At 55.0% G+C, this 15,938-nt stretch overlaps 1 long non-coding RNA gene across 1 annotated transcript; it reads right to left on the reverse strand.

Moving 5' to 3' along the window:
- Positions 1-9,845: 9,845 nt before the first annotated feature.
- Positions 9,846-15,295, reverse strand: LOC118551700 (uncharacterized). Its single transcript, XR_013446812.1, has 3 exons — positions 15,084-15,295; positions 13,327-13,407; positions 9,846-11,933 (listed from the first exon to the last, which is right to left on the reverse strand). It is a non-coding gene; the product is annotated as an uncharacterized LOC118551700 (long non-coding RNA).
- Between the last annotated feature and the right edge of the window lie 643 nt (positions 15,296-15,938).

Below are 15,938 nucleotides of genomic sequence, written 5' to 3' on the forward strand. Positions count from 1 at the left end.
CTCAGATAATCAAAGTCTTCATTTCATTTATCTCTTTTTCCATTAAGAGAACGAATCTTTCCTCCCAACAGGCTCCCCCACACCTCAGAAGTCAAGGAAGACAGAGTGACTATTTGCGTTTCCCGAAGAGGCAGGATTTTGTGGAGTCCCCAGGTGATCAGTAAGCACCCGAGCATTAGGGATATGAAGCCAAGCACTGAAGTTGGCAGAGCAGCCCTCTTTTGTGAAGAGTGGGGGACAAAACAAATTCTCTGTGTGGAGTTAAATTCCTGCTGAAAAGGTGTTCCGAGAGGGAAAGACCCTACCCCTAACCTGCCCTCCCTCACTGGATGCTGTCACTAGCCATGATACCCATGGAAAGCATTTAATCTGCCTAACCATCAATTTCCTCGTTGGGAAAATGAAGCTAACAGTCTTCCCCTGCCTTCTTCCCTAAAGCAAGCTAAGGTCAGAAGAGATAAATCCCAGAAACGAATACAGAAAACTTCAGACCAAAGCGTTATATGATGGGGAGGAACCATTACATGGGACCTAGAAGCCCTCAGTAGGTACAAGCTGTGTGTGAGAAACATGGGCTTGTTTAGGTAGAAGACATCAACTGTGAGCTAAGGAGGTTTTGGTGCCAGAGTCTTTCCAAGGTGGGACTTGGGAAACGCACACCCTTTACCCAGCAGAGGAGACCCAGGCTCAGGCAGCCCCACCTCAATCTCCGCTACCCTCAGAAACAGCACTATCACAAGCAGGCTCGTTTTGCTGACCCCTCCTCTGCATGGTTCTTTAGTCTGGTGATGACATCTCCGTCCCTGTGAACTGACACTGGACCACGTGGTTGGACACATGGTAGGACACGTGGCCGGACACGTGGACCCAGCTGTAGCTAGACTCAGCTAAGAGGGGACTGGATAAAAACACACACCTCCGTCCATCCTGGCAAGCACGTCCCTGACGCAAGAGCCTCTCATGGTTGGCGCATGAGGTCTGCAGCTGATTCATAAGCCAATGAGACATGAACCACGCTTCAGGCAGTAAAATCCTCCAGCCAATTTCCATTCCAGGCCCCCGCCTGTGAAAATGACCCACAGGAAAGAAGTGAGGCACCTCCGCTTGACTCAACCTTAAGTCTGCCCATTGCCATCACCATCTCCCCAAGGAAGCACTTGGGAACTGGGGACACTGGTCGGTGGTCTACCAGAGGGGTTTCTGTTGTCTGCAGTTGTGATCCCTGAGGTGAGACATCAGAGGCACAGAGAAAAGGAACCAGGAGCAGCAGCGGTCCCTCTCCCCACCTACGCATCCCTGCCTCAGAGAGTCAGCTTTTGGGAGTGAGGGGTCTGTGGCCGTGAGACCCACCAGCCACAGCCACACCATACTGTGCCTGAGCCACTTTCCCAGCCATGTCAACTACCTCATGTCTATACCCACGGCATGGCCATTCTCTGTCCTGCCTTGTGGCTGGGAGGGACAGGGGTGGTGGGGGATGGAGGCGCCTCCCGGGACTGGGAAGCTGGCAGGAGGGGTTGAATGTGGAAGCCACCCGAAGGCTTCTAGGACTTTATTTGCTCTTTCTGGAAAGAGGATAATTATACATTTCAGGTTATCCAGGAGTAAGCCCCATTCTTCCTGTGAGATGGCGGAGGGGTAGGGGTGCCGTCCTGTCTGGGGATGGGGACAGGGAGAGAGCCCACCCTCCACCCCTGGGAGAGCGCTTCTCTCGAGGACCCGACTGGATGAACACGATTCTACAGCACACATGAGTGTGTCACCTCCAGATGCAGAGGAGGAGCTCACTTAAAAATAATGTGTGTGTGCGTGTGCGCACGCGTGTGTGTGCGTGTGCGTTATATATAGTACGGAGTCACTGTTCACAACAGGATAAAGGCAGTTTTTAGAAGGCATCTGCTCCACGTTCTCAGTTCAATTCAAGGAGCTCTGACGAGAGATGGGGAGAGGTGATAAAGCGACAGACAAGGACACACGGAGCCGTCTGAGGAGGCGCGGGAGCCGCAGACATGCCTCTTAGAGCCGCCTCACAGCAGCCCGTGCAGGGGCAGGTCAAACTCCGGGGGACTCGAGATGCACCGTGACGGGGAAGGCAATGGGCATGAGGGCGGGACGTCGGCCACAAGGACACGGGACGGTCACCTGCTGGCTCTGAGTGGGGGGAGCGGGCCTGCCCCATCCTGGGGACAAACGTGAAATGACAGGAACACCTGCACGTATCCTGTACCCTTGTTTCCAGAAGTTTAAAATTAGGAACGGACCCCAGACGGGAGAGCTGCTAGCGCCGGCCTGGGGAGCTGAGCCTCCAGTCCGTTTCTTAAAGACATGTCCACAATAAGATAATGTCTCCCCAGCCCCGGCCCTGCCCTCCGCACCGCCAAGAATTGCTCTTATCATTAGAAACAGAGAACCAACTCTATAGCTTTACAACTGGGCTCCGGCTGCCGCAGACCGAACAGATGACCCCTGGACATCCCCCCACCCTTTCAGCACCACCCCCCCACAGGCCCCACACCCCGCGCAGGGGCCCACTGTGCCTTTCCCCGGGATGCCCTGCTTCCCCACTCTGCTGCCCAGGGAGCTCCTTCTCATCCTCTATAGTTCCCTCCAAGGACACCTCCTCCGGGAAGCCCTCCCTGATGCCATCGGGCTCTCCCCGATGTGGGCGGCACTCCACGGTCACACACACACACACAGAGCATCCAGCACACCAACCGTCCCTCAGCTCACTGCCGCTGTGGCCCTAGGGAGGAGCCACACAGGGTCTCAGCAGCAGCGGCACCTGTCATCACAATTCTTAACACGATCGGGAAGGACAAATGCTACGGTGACCTCCCACCGCAGACTCCCGCTGGCGAGCTGCTGCCGTTTCTGGAGGCCCCACCTTGGCCATCGGTCCTCTCCAACACCGCTTTGCTGGGAAGCCCCTGGAGCAGCCACGGCGGATGGCGCGTGCGGCCAGCTGCGTGCTACAGGGAAGGGGACAGAGAGGCTCGTCATCCACAGGGAGGGACAAGCCAAAGACAGCTGAGGGCAGAAGACACTGACTGTGGCCACCCCTCGCCGGAGAGGGACACGTATCAACCCTGCAACAGCGGAGCGAGGAGGCAGCGCGGCGTGTGGGGGCTGCAGGAAAGCCGTCGAATTGCTCTGGGCTGGTTTCGAAGAGATTCTGGGTGTAATAAATACCTTGAGGCTTGGGAGGTGAGGGTGATTCGTGCAGGTGACAGCCGTGTCCCGATGGAACATGCCACCACCCGCAAGCCACCATCTGTGAACCCTGCACTCACCGGTGTGCCCGCCCTCTCCCCGAGCTTGCCCTGGACACCCACGGAGGCCTTCGAGTCCACCCAGTGCCGGCAGCACCAGCGTCCAGGAGCTCGGGGACTCTGTACAGCGGGGCTGCTGGGGTCCACGCGGGGCCCTGAGGCTCTGGAAGTGAGTATGCTGTCCAAGGACGCGGCCGGGACCACAGCACTGCTCGGGGCACACCTGCTCCCCTCTCTGAGCCTCGGTTTCCCTCCTGCAAAACAAGAGGGCTGGACTTCCAGAATCTCCAGGATAGGATGCTCCTTGCTGCTCAGTCCCAATTTCAGATGCAGAACCAGAGCCCCGTGGTCACCAGGCCTCACGGGAGGCGGCAGGCAGGGCTGGGCAGGAGAAGAGCCACACGGGCGTTTGCCCAAAGCGCAGAAGAGACGGGGCTTTGTGAGGGGCAACAGGAGGAGGAGGAGGAGACGGGGCGCCATGCAGGTCTCCCGGGGCCCGTGCACCTGCAGGCCCCCCGTATGACTGCAGCTGAGGCTGAGGAGGGGCTGGGGAGCTGCGAGGCCCTCAGCGAGGAGCACGCACCCTCTGCCTGGATGGCGCCCGTGTTCTGCACCTACGCACCCCACAGACGAGCACTCTGCAAACAAGTGCCCCTTGGGAATCCCCGAGTTACCCAAACCACTACTGTGTGACAGCTGATGACCATGAGGCAGGTTACGGGCCTGTGTAACGGACGGGGCAGCACACCTGAGTTCTCCGGGTGCAGCCAAGGGGGTGTCCTGGGGTTGCTGCATGAGTACTCAGGTCTGACCAGTTTGCACGCGCTTCCTGAGGCCCCCCTGGAGCTCAGACCCCTGGAACTCAGGCCCCCTGGAGCTCGGCCCCCCTGGAGCTCGGCCCCCCTAGAGCTTGGGCCCCCTGGAGCTGGGGCCCCAGAGCTCAGGCCCCCGGAGCTGGGCCCCCCGGAACTGGGCCCCCCGGAACTGGGCCCCCCAGAGCTCAAGCCCCCCGGAGCTGGGCCTTCCTGGAGCTCGGCCCCCCGGAGCTCGGGACCCCTAGCGCTCAGACCCCCTGCAGCTGGGCCCCCTGGACCTGTGCCCCCCCCCGGGACCTGGGACCCCCAGAGCTGGGCCCCCCAAGCTGAGCCCCCTGGAGCATGGTACTTCCTCCACTCTCTCTGCCTCTGCCCCTGCCTGCGTGGGCCCAGGGAACTGGTTCTGGTTTCTGCCCCGCTGGGTCCATCCAGAAAGCGCCCGCGGGCCAGCAGGGGGGCCTTGAGCTCCCCCCATCCCCTGGGAGCTGCCGCGTTGGCCCCAGTGGAGGGGACGCACACTCCCCTGCAGGCCCCGTGAGGAGCGCTCGCCTCCGAACCCTGACTCTCGGGGTAATGTCGGGGAGTCACCGAGGCAGTTCTCAACTCTGGCTTCTGTGTCAGTTCCAGAGCGGTGTTGATTCTAGAACGGGACCGGGAGGCGAGCGAGAGACTCAGACCTCAGCCCTTCCAGGGGAGGCGGACACCTCTGTATGCTGGGATGTGACAGCCAGACCCGAGTGACTTCTCAGAGGCCGCGCCCCGACCCAGCAGAGCTCCCCACTAGGGTGCTGCAGTCACGTGGCCAAGCGAACAGACGCGGGGCATGCGGGGGCACATGGGGGCACACGGGGGCCTGCGGGCCAGGGCGGAGCTGGAGGGACGGGCTGGGGCTGCAAAGGCAGGCGGTGTGGGGCTGTCCCTGCCCCTCCAGCCAGCCCTAACTGGCCACCTGCCCTCCGTACAGGTCCTCAGATCAGCCCGTCCTCCATGCTTGTGCATCAGGCAGAGAAGGGGTAAGGAAGGGAAACCAAGTGAGGCCAGGGCACATTCCTCTGCTACACAGGGGATCCGCTCGCACGTCACCCTGGCAGGGACTCTGGAAGGGGGGGGTCAGCCTGTCCTTGCCACCGGGCCCTCCGCTCCAGGCCCAAGCCCAGTGCCCATGCCTCCTGGGGTCCTGCTGGTCTCTCCGAGCCACGCCACGTCTCGCCACTGCCCTCCTGGCACCTCTGAAGGTCTCCCCGCCCCGCCCCGTGATAATGGAGGCACGAGGCTTTGAACACCAGAGCCCAAGGCCACCGCATCCCAGGCCCAGCAGCTCAGGGCAACCAGGCGCTGTTCTCAAATCCCTCCAGGGTTTGATAAATGCTCTGCACTTCTTCAAAAACACCGCCACAGGGGGAATGCTGGGCCTCCCACACAGAGCTCTGTGCTTATCTCTGAAAATTTATTCTTTGTTTCTGCAGAAATGGTACATGCCCAAAGTGAAGAAAATAAAGCAATCCAACAAGTAGAAAGTAGGAATCCTCTAGGCTCCGCTGCCTGGACACGGCGGGTGCTTGGCTGGGCTCGCTTGCGTGCGCCACCCACGCGGGGTCCACCGGAGCTGGGGAGGGGCACAGGGTGGCCAGTGTGGGAAAGGATGTGAGACCCCCGTCTTTCCCGAACCTGCTTCAGGCGGATGCTACATCAGGACAAGCAGGAAGCGCTGCTTGTCTGCGAAATGCAAGCTTACAGTTTCACATAAACGAATCACAGTGTGCACGTTGTTCTGAAATCAGCGATTTTCCATCAACAATAGTTCCGGAAATAGTGCGGTATTAACAAATTGCATGTACATCATTGCCTCGAATCACTGTGTGTTATTCCAGTGTGTTTATCACAGCTCACACAGCCAATCCCCGTGAATGGCCTTTTATAGTTTTCTGTTGGTTTCTCTTCTTGTTCACTTTGTTTTAGAAATAAGATCCTACGAGCATCTTCCTGCATTCTCCCTTTGGCCTTGTGTGATTGTCTCCTTTACAACAATACCTCACGAATCAGAGACATTCTGAATTAGGATACCTGTTCCCAAACTGTCTTCTAGATAATTCTAATTTAAGACTCCTGCTAACCATGCAAGCACACTCTCCAACACAGAGATTTGTCAATCTTTGTGGTATTTCTGCATCCGATAGGAATGTACCTTATTGTTATATTTACATGCATCTCCTACAATTACTGGCTGATTTCACTTCGTTTTTGTACAGCCGTGCTGACTCTGCATGCTCTTTTCCCACTTCGTTTCCTGGGAGAGCTTGCTGCCCGATTTACTTACAAATGCCCTCACTTACTGGGCTTTGTCTGTCGGGTGTGCGAAAATGGTTCCCCAGATTCCTAGTTTGCCTTTGACCTGGTGGGAGACGTCCCTCCTGTTGTACACCTTATGGAGGCACTGTTATCAGGACTCCCCTACGATTTCTGGAGCTGGGGACATACAAAGCCAGACCTTTTCAACATTGTTGGGTTCTAGAACATTGGCATTTGGGGTTTTACTGTTTAATTCCCTGATGGTTGCGGATGTATTTACTTCTGAAGACGTAGGACTCACGCTGACTTCTGTTTCCATGTGCCAAGCGATTTGTCCCCAAACATGTGAATGAGGTATAAACCCGATCTTTCTCACTTGGTCTGAAAAACCACTTCACTCCGAGCGGGTCTGTCTGTCCGCCTGGCCCTGCACCACCCACACGTCGCTTCGACGACCAGTGCCTTAAAGATCGTTTACTTCCTTACTTACCTACACTGATGTGGCTCTTCTCTAGAATTGTTCTTGGGAATTTGAGGCCTGCAGTTTTTCCTCTTCTTTTTCCATTTTTGGGGAGCAATCTTCGAATTTGTAATGAGCATGATTTTATTTGGTCATTGGAAAAATAAATAAATGCGGAAATAAATGATCAGGACCACAGTGCTCTCTAATCTCCCCTCCGCCCCCCTGCACTGGGCCTGAGGCGTGGCCGTGAACCCCAGGCGTCCAGCTCTGCGGACCCTCTGTTCTGTACCCATACATGGAAACATTCAAAACTGAAACATTTATCAGTGACTCTTCTTTTCAGGTTTTGTTATGAGGCATCTCCCGACCCAAGACCCACCCTGTCCTTGATCCCAGTTCGAAGTCTGTGTTCCTGGGTCTCGGGTCTGGGCAGAGTCTCCAGAGGTGGCCCACCCACTCCTTCCCTCCCCTATGCTTGAGCTGTCCTCTCTTGAGGGTGTCCTCCTTGCAGCTCGCTCGCCCATGGAGGGGGGGCAGCCCTGAGCCATGACTGTGGCCCTGTCCGACCCTGCTTCCGGGAGGATGGCCCCTGCCATCTCTCCGCACCCCCTGGGCCCCCTGGCCTGCTGTTGGGTGGACCGCTGACTTCAGGGCGGTGGCGCTCTGAGCATCAGTGTCTCACGTTTGGCACTTGGTCCAGTTATCTATTGCTGTGCAACTAGCCACCCAACACTATATGGTTCAAATGACGACGGACGGCTCTCTCTCACGGTGCTGTGGGTTGCTGGGCTCCGCTGGGACGTCCTCGCTGCGCGTCCCTCAGGAGCTTGCAGGAGGATGGCAGGGGAGCCGTCTGTAGGTGCTACTGGGCTGGATGTCCAAGATGGCTGCTTTGTCACATGGCTGTCCCCTCAGCGGGATGCTGGAGCAGGAACAATGGGGGGCTTCTGGGCTCTCTCTCAGGCCTGCAGAGTGCTGGGAGGCCGCAAGATTCAAGCGAGGGCCGCGTGGTGCCCGTGGTGCCTGAGAACCAAGTGCCATGGCCTTGGGGGCCCTCACTAAAGTCCCAATATGAAGTTGGCACTGAGGGAGAGGGACAACCTGTGACTTTCTCTGGCAGGAAAACAGACTTGGACAGAGAATAGTGACAGCGATAACCTTGGAGTTCTGACACAACTTGGGGAGGAATGGGGAAGGCATTGTGGAAAATTGCCCAGTATTGGACTCCTCACCAACCTTAGTGAGTGGGAGAACAATACAATTATAGATTACATTTCTTGTGCATGAGTGTCAGGAACAATGAATACCTGTAACCATTTTAAGTTCCCATAAGCCACAGAAACATCATTAAGAATGGATGCATAGATGGACAGATGGATGGATGGATGGATGGATGGATGGACGGATGGACAGACAGACAGTTGGACTGATGGGTGGATGGACGGATGGACATAGAGACAGACAGACAGATGGATGGACAGATGGATGGATAGATTGACAAATGGATGGATAGGTGAAAAGATGGACAAACAGATGGACGGATGGATGGACGGATGGATGAATGGATAGATGGATAGGTGGGTGGAAAAATGGACATCTAGGAACATGACATCATTTTGAGTATGAGTTTTCTGATCTTAAAAATGAGAATGTGCTCTGTTCACTGTCTTGTGGCAAAGTCAAACTGAAAATGTGCGTGAAATGATGCTTGGAACAAAATAGTTTCAATAAATATTCACTTCCTTGCTTTGTCCTTCCATGACTCTGTTTGTCTTCTAGAATTAATGGCCTCCCTTTCCACAATATGTGCTCTCAGATCAATCCAGTAACTTCTTGTGCTCTGCAGACCAGTATTTGCAGGCTAGTTCTGTTTCTTCAGTTTCCTGGGGCAAGGTCTTCTTTCCTTACCCACAGGTCAGTACGTGGGGCTCTGCGAGTCCAGTGAAACCCAATGAACTGTAGATCAGTCAAGTGCAAGTTCAGTTATTTTTTTTTCCTGCAGCCAGTTCTGTAGGCTGGATATTTGTCTGAATGCCTTGGCCCTGGAAAATAAGGTGATCTAATTTGGGCAGAGTCAGGAATGCAAGGCACAGTACCCCGCTAGCTTCCTGTGGGAGATCGACACAAACAAGCTGTTTCAGGAGACCTTTTCCCTCACTGAGTATCAAGTTGCCTTGCATCAGTGTTCCCCATGATTATGCAAAACAAGTGAATAAAGAAAACATGTTTTAAATACAAATAGAGATCAAATGAACTTAAGGTTTTAATAGGATTCAAGCTCATTAGGTGTTAACCAAGGCTATTTGAGAAGGTATCAAGCCATGGAAGCTTATAAAGCCTCCTTAACTCTTCTGTGTGATCTAGAGCAGATCTTGTCAGACTTCTGAGTGCTCTCGAGTCCCCCCACCCACCGGCTTGTTTAAATGGGAATTCTGACTCAGGATTCTGGGGTGGAGCCTGAGCTTCTGTGAATTTCTAACAAGCTCCCAGGTGAGACTGATGCTGGCATTTGTGAGCCGCACAGAAAGGATCTGGAGGTGCCCTGTCCGGTGTCTCCATCACCCACATGGATGGTGGAGGAACCCATGGACAATTTTTGGTAGAACCTTGCCGGTCCTGATTGAATTGGCTCTTGCTCTGTTCTCCCCCTCACTTCCTGGCCCTCTGCTCCTGAGTCTGCTCCCTCTTTCCTTTCTCTTGTCCTGGGACAGGGCCCCGCAGGAACTCTTGGCTCAGCTGAGATGCTGTGTCACTAAAGGACTCCCACCACGAACTGGAGGAGAGCCCCAGGACCAAGCCTAGGGTTGAAGCCCACAGAGCGCCAAGTCAGAAAGACAGCTGGCTGTGGCCCAGCCCTGACTCTGTGTGGGTGCAGACCATTGCTAGGCCCTTGCTTTGTGGTCTTGGAGCTCGTGCATGTATGTCTGTGATGAGAAGCTCTGATGCTTCTCTCAGAGTAGCTATAATTACTGTCAAAGAAAACCCAGCACTGGAGAGTAGTTAGAGCAGTACAAACACATTTTATTCAGGACTATTGCAACTGCGGAAAAGAGACCTCAGGACAGAGCTGGGCTCAACTCCAAATATAGCAAGGGCGAGTGGGAATTTATAGCCAAGGAGCAGGGCAGGGTCCATGGATGGAAAATTACTCATTCCGGCTAAAGCGACATAACAGGATTCTTGCTGAAGGCAAGTTGGGGAGATCAGACATCACTTGGGGGGTGGTGGGGGATGAGGACCTAATCTAGATTTGAAGAGTGGGGGTTCTGGTGACACTGACTTAGCAGGGTTCTTGCTAAAACTGGATTTACTAGGAAGGGCACAGATGGTCCCAGAAGGTTTAGGAACCTGACAGAAGCTTAGTTGAACTTTGTCACCACCCAAGACAACCAACCTCATGCACACAAAAAAACCCTAGGAAGCTGTATGCAAGCACATGAGGTTATCAATCATTTTGAAGTCAACAGTGAGTGGGCTTCACCCCCTTTGGATGTTAAAGGGGCAATTGCAGGCCTACTGTGTGCTGCTGCCAGACACCCCCAGCTCAGTGTTATGCAGGACAAAGACCCTGTTGGCCCAGAGTGACCCTTCCCTCTTGTCAGTAAAGACAGCAGTTTCTCAGAAGAGAACAGACCTTCACTTCCTTCATTCTCTCCAGTCCTGGAAGCTGAGCTGGGTTCAGAAGGAGCACACACCCAGTTAGAGCCCCAGCATTGAACCTGAGCAGGGCAGCGAGGCCACCGCTCCCCCTCACCTCCCTCTGTCCCTGCCTGTGGCTCCCGGTCCCTGCCCAGTCTGCGGGGGGCACCCAGGCTCCGTGGGCCCCTTGCACTCTTCTGTGGCCTCTGCACAGACACGGCACCCCCCGGGGAGCAGACACAGAGGCTGTGTGGAAGAAATGACACAGGGCTGCAGAGACAAGTCACATAAATCTGCGCAGAGGCTCAGCGCTAAGGAGAATTGGCATCCATAGGTGCTTTGAAGTGGAATCAAGGAATTTCTGATGTTAGGAAAAAGCAGAGCGCTGTAGAATTTGGAAGAGGAAAGACTTTTCTCAGATCTGTTGGCAGTGATATCATAATCCGGTCAGAAAGGAGCTATAAATGGATTTTCTCTTTTAGACAGAAGGGGGTTTCCATTTCACACAGTGGTACGTGCTCCCCACCCCCGCTGCAACGGGTTTCAATCACTGCTGTTAGAACAGTCTAGACTTGGCTTCTGCCCCAGTACCACCCGACAACTGAAAGGTGCCCCCCTGGCATCGCCCCAGGGAAGCCACTCAGTCCTCTATCCCTTCCGCCTGATATTCCAAGTGCTCCGAGTCCCCTCCTCCTACAGGGAAGTGACTGAGCTGGAAAGTACTGGGTGTGTCTCTGGTGACAAACTGGTGAGTGGCTGGGCCTCGCTGAGCCCGGCCTTTCCATTAAATGAAGTGGTCAGAGCAGATGATCGTAGGAGCCCGGTGAGTGCAAACACCTTCAACCTGTGGGCAGACTTCTTTCCGATGCCTTTCTAATTCCCTGTACGGAGTATGCTCGCTTCAGTGTTAAGTTTGGACACTACACCGTCCATGTGATGTGACGCACACAGCAATGCGTGAGGTCGTTTGCTCCAACCCTGAACTATCCTGCATCCGAGGGCACTTGGGTCCTTGTATTTGCTGTGTTCAGCTTCTCCGCACTCTTTTTTTATGATTAGTATCAATCACAGAAGCAGCCTGCAAATGTTACTGCTTCGAAGAGCTTTGCTCCTCTTTGGGATCATTGTGTCGTCTTTGTTGAGAGTCGGGAAACCAGATGAGCGCAGATGTCTCCACTGTGTGCAGAAAAGGAGGGCGCAGGCTCCGGGTGAGGGTCTGAAGGACCCTCCCTGAATGCAGTGCCTGAGTCGAGAGCATTCAGACCCTTTGCTTTTACTTCTCGCTTTTCAGCAAGTGGCTGGTCATCTCCGGCAGCCATGACCAAACCCGCCAACAGGGGCTCAGACAATAGGCATTCATTTCCCACAGTTCCGAGGCTGGAGCCCCAGATGAGGGTCCTGGTGAGACTCTCCTCCGGGCCTGCAGACGCTGTGTGTGCTCATGACCTTTCCCGGGGGCTGGGAGACAGAGAGGGGGGAGAGAGACAGAGACAGAGGGAGAGACCCCTCTCTTCCTCTTCTAACTGGGGCACTAATCCCACCATGCCCCCCCACCCCCCCAACCCTAATCACCTCCCAAAGGCCTCGCCTCCTAAAACTGTCAATTTAGGGGTTAGGACTTCAACATTTGAATTTTCGGGGAGACACAAACTTTCAGTCCCTAACAGTGGTATTAATGGGAAAAGATACTGTAGGATGACAAAGTGTGTCTATGGTATTGTTCTTAGCGCCCTCATCTAAGGTAATTACAGATATTCACACAGGTTACTTCTGGAAATTCCACTTAAAGTGGGGACAAATTCCATCCCAAATACACACACGCACACACATGCACACACACACGCTTGCGCACATATGCACACATGCATACACACATGCATATGTACTTACACACGCACACACACGCTTGCGCACATATGCACACACGCATACACACATGCATATGTACTTACGCACACGCGCGCACACACACACGCTTGCGCACATATGCACACACGCATGCACACATGCATATGTACTTGCACACACGCTTGCGCACATATGCACACACGCATACACACATGCATATGTACTTGCACACACGCACACACGCACACACACGCTTGCGCACATATGCACACACGCATACACATGCATATGTACTTACACACACGCACACACACTTGCGCACATATGCACACACGCATACACACATGCATATGTACTTACACACGCGCACGCACACACTTGCACACATATGCACGCACATGCATGTGTACTTACGCACACACGCTTGCACACACGCATACACACATGCATATGTACTTACACACACACGTACACACACACACACACACCCCACTATAAAGACTGCAAAATTCACGTTACAATGGTTCTTCCGAGTTTGTCATATATTACCCTTTGCACCCCCAAAATAACACATGACGGTGGGCAACAGTGGACACTTCCACTGATTGAAAGTCTATCCTACATCCTTCTGCCAGTCGCCCAGAGACACCCACAGCCACCTCTGTTCTCCACCCGACCTCACCCCTGCTTGTCCAAGCCTGAGGTCACCTCTTTCCCTGCAAACAGGCTGTTTCCCGCTGCCGCTCTTCCCTCTATCACAGCGGCACCACCACACAGGACTCACTCGGGTCGTCCGCGACTCCTCCCGCCGCCAGCCCCGCAGCTGGGCCCCCAGCACCGATGGCTTACCTCCCATCCAGCTCCAGTATTTGCTTCTCCCCCGTCATCCCCACGCCCCTGCAATGGGCTTTCTCTGGCCAACTTTTCAAAGACCCACCTCCCCTCCGTCACCCGCATCCCACCCACACTGGCCTCCCTCTTGGCCCTGCCCTTTGCCGCTCACTTGCTTGTGCCGTGATCACTGGAATCCAGGCTCTGTTAGAGCAGGGTACGGTCTGCTCTGTTCCCCGAGCTTCACCAGCTCCTAGAATGGTGCCGAGCATGTAGTAGGTACACAACACAAATTTTAAATTTGTTAATGTATTCCCCACTTTCTGAGCCAGACAGGTCCTGCGGCAGATGGAGCTCACTACCTCCAGGATGGTCCATCATCGAAGACCACGTGCTTCCCTCTGTGAGATCTCAGCCCCGGGGTCTGACAAGGGCTCCAAGCTAGATTGGTGACATGAGGTTGGAGGTCTGACTGTCCCCCGGAAGGCCTCCCATTAAAAAGGTGGAGACCGGGGGCAGGCCTGACCTCGGTGTGTGAGCACTGGCCTGACCCCCTGTGGGTGGGCTGCTCATGGACATTGACCCCGAGGCTCCCAGGAGGATCTGGCAGACCCAGGCAGCAACCAGGGCCAGGACAACGGGAGGACCTTGTTTGTAGGGACCCTCCCTGGCCAGGTCTCAGCAGGCAGGCGTGCCACCATCAGGATGGGTAAACAGGAGGGGTTCCTTCAAAGCAAAGGCAGGGGACAGCAGAGGAAGCCGGGGCAGCCTGTGGGCGCCTCTCTGCTGCCCTTGGGCCCTGTCAGGTGTCTCCCGTGGACAGAGGAATTCCCTCCTTCCAATGGGCATCCTGAAGCCCAGATCACTTTAACCAGGCATGCGTGAACCCGATGGGCCTTCTGATTTAGCCTCCGTCCCCTCCTTTTGGGGGCAGGCAGCGTCCCTCTTGGAGATTCATACACAACCTCAAGGGCACCCAGGGCCCCTCCCCGGACCCCAGCATCACAGCAGGTGCCACCATCCCCTGACCCTGTCTGGGCAACGGTGGCCACTGAGGGGCCCTCTGGCAGGCCTGCTGGCCACCAGGACCCGTGCAGCCTCTCCTGAGCCCCCTCCCACAACCGGATGACACACATTCCTCCCGCCTGCCGTGGAGACATTCCTGCATCGGAACGTATTCCGAAACGCCGAGATTAGGGTATCGGTGGTTGTTTTTCTCCGTGGCATCTCTCAAGTGCTATTATTTTAAATATGTTTACCAACGGCACGTCTTCTCAGGCTTTCCAAGCCGAGATTGTTGGAGGGGCTTCGGGCCATTTTAAGAGCGTGAGGGACACTGAGGTCCAAGTCGGTCCCCAGCAGCGTGGGCCGCAAACGCTCAAGCCTTTGTAGCAGGAGGAGAACGTTTGGCAAACTGGCATTAAAATTCTCAAAACAAACTTATTAGTTAATGCGGCCTGTCACCATGACAACCAAACAGCACAAAAACATTAGCACACGGATTTACGACTGTGGAAGGTTTAGCTAATACCATTCCAGAGGTATATTATTTTCCACTTTCAGTTATAATTAAAAAAAACAAAAACCTAATTTAAAATCCAGCATGAGAGCACAATCCGGCACAAACATCCCCACACAGATGAGAAGCCCCAAGTGCGCACAGGCCCACAGGTCCAGCACGGTCCCCGCGGACACTCGGGCGGCAGAGCAGGCTTCCGGGCCCCGCAGCAAAGGCCACGCAGGTGAGCAAATCACAGGTGTGTTCGCTGCTTGATAAAGTGGCTCAGAGGGATCGGTTATAACCAAGAATCCCCGCTTTGGATCCGGTCCTGGTCTCGGGACGCCCGCCCAGTGTCAGGACCGCTTTGCAACCCCATCCCCAGAAGCACGTGGACACAGTGGAGATGCCAACAAAGTGAATTAACTTACGGTTATGGATTCCCAGCAAATAGCCCCAAGTGTTTCCGGGGACGCACATGTAGATGTCACTGGGGCCCTAAGGGAAATGAAAGGATCAAGAGGGTGGGGGTCTGACCATGTCACCTTGGAGAGGCCCCGTGGAGGGACACAGACGCTCACGCAGGCGGGCTTCGGGGGCACCAGGGATGGCTTTTGCCCCAGCCGAGGACGTGCCCACCGGGGCCCAGGGCAGCGGGAGTCAGGAGCAACGTGACATCGGTGATGAGGATGCAGCTGGGCCCCACCCCTCTTTGATTTCCAGGCTTTGCCGTGAAGGTACAGAACATGCACAATAGCGTATTGTGTTCAAGGGGAGGAAACATACGTGTCAATATTTTTACAAGCCTGAGTCTAACAGAGGGCTTATGAAACATGAATATTTACAATGGAACGTAACACGAAGGACTGCCAGCCCCCACATGAAGTATTTTACAAGCATGAGCTCACACGGTCTGCCAGCTATCACGGGGTAAGGGCTCTCATTATCCCCAAAGCGAGGGTAAGGGAGGTGAAGAGCATGATCCTCGGTCACAGGGCTGCTGAGCGTGGGCTGGTGTTTGAGGCTTTGCCTTCAATGCTGAAGCCCGAGCTCTGACCTGGACGGGTGGACACGAGGGCCACAGGAGAAGGCAGCGCATCCTCCCAGCGCTCCAACCCTCCCTGGGAGAGCCCCAGGTAGACCGGGAGCTCCAGAGCCCGTCCACACATCAGGGCCTGGGATAATCCAGGTGATGCTCAAGCAGCAGATTCTTAGCCAGCTGGAACAGATGTGCCAGCCCCTTTCTGCCTCCCCCCAGCAAGCCCAAGGTCCAGAAACACCCATGC

The sequence above is a fragment of the Halichoerus grypus genome, chromosome 4, assembly GCF_964656455.1.
Source record: "Halichoerus grypus chromosome 4, mHalGry1.hap1.1, whole genome shotgun sequence".
Classification (NCBI taxonomy): Eukaryota; Metazoa; Chordata; class Mammalia; order Carnivora; family Phocidae; genus Halichoerus; species Halichoerus grypus.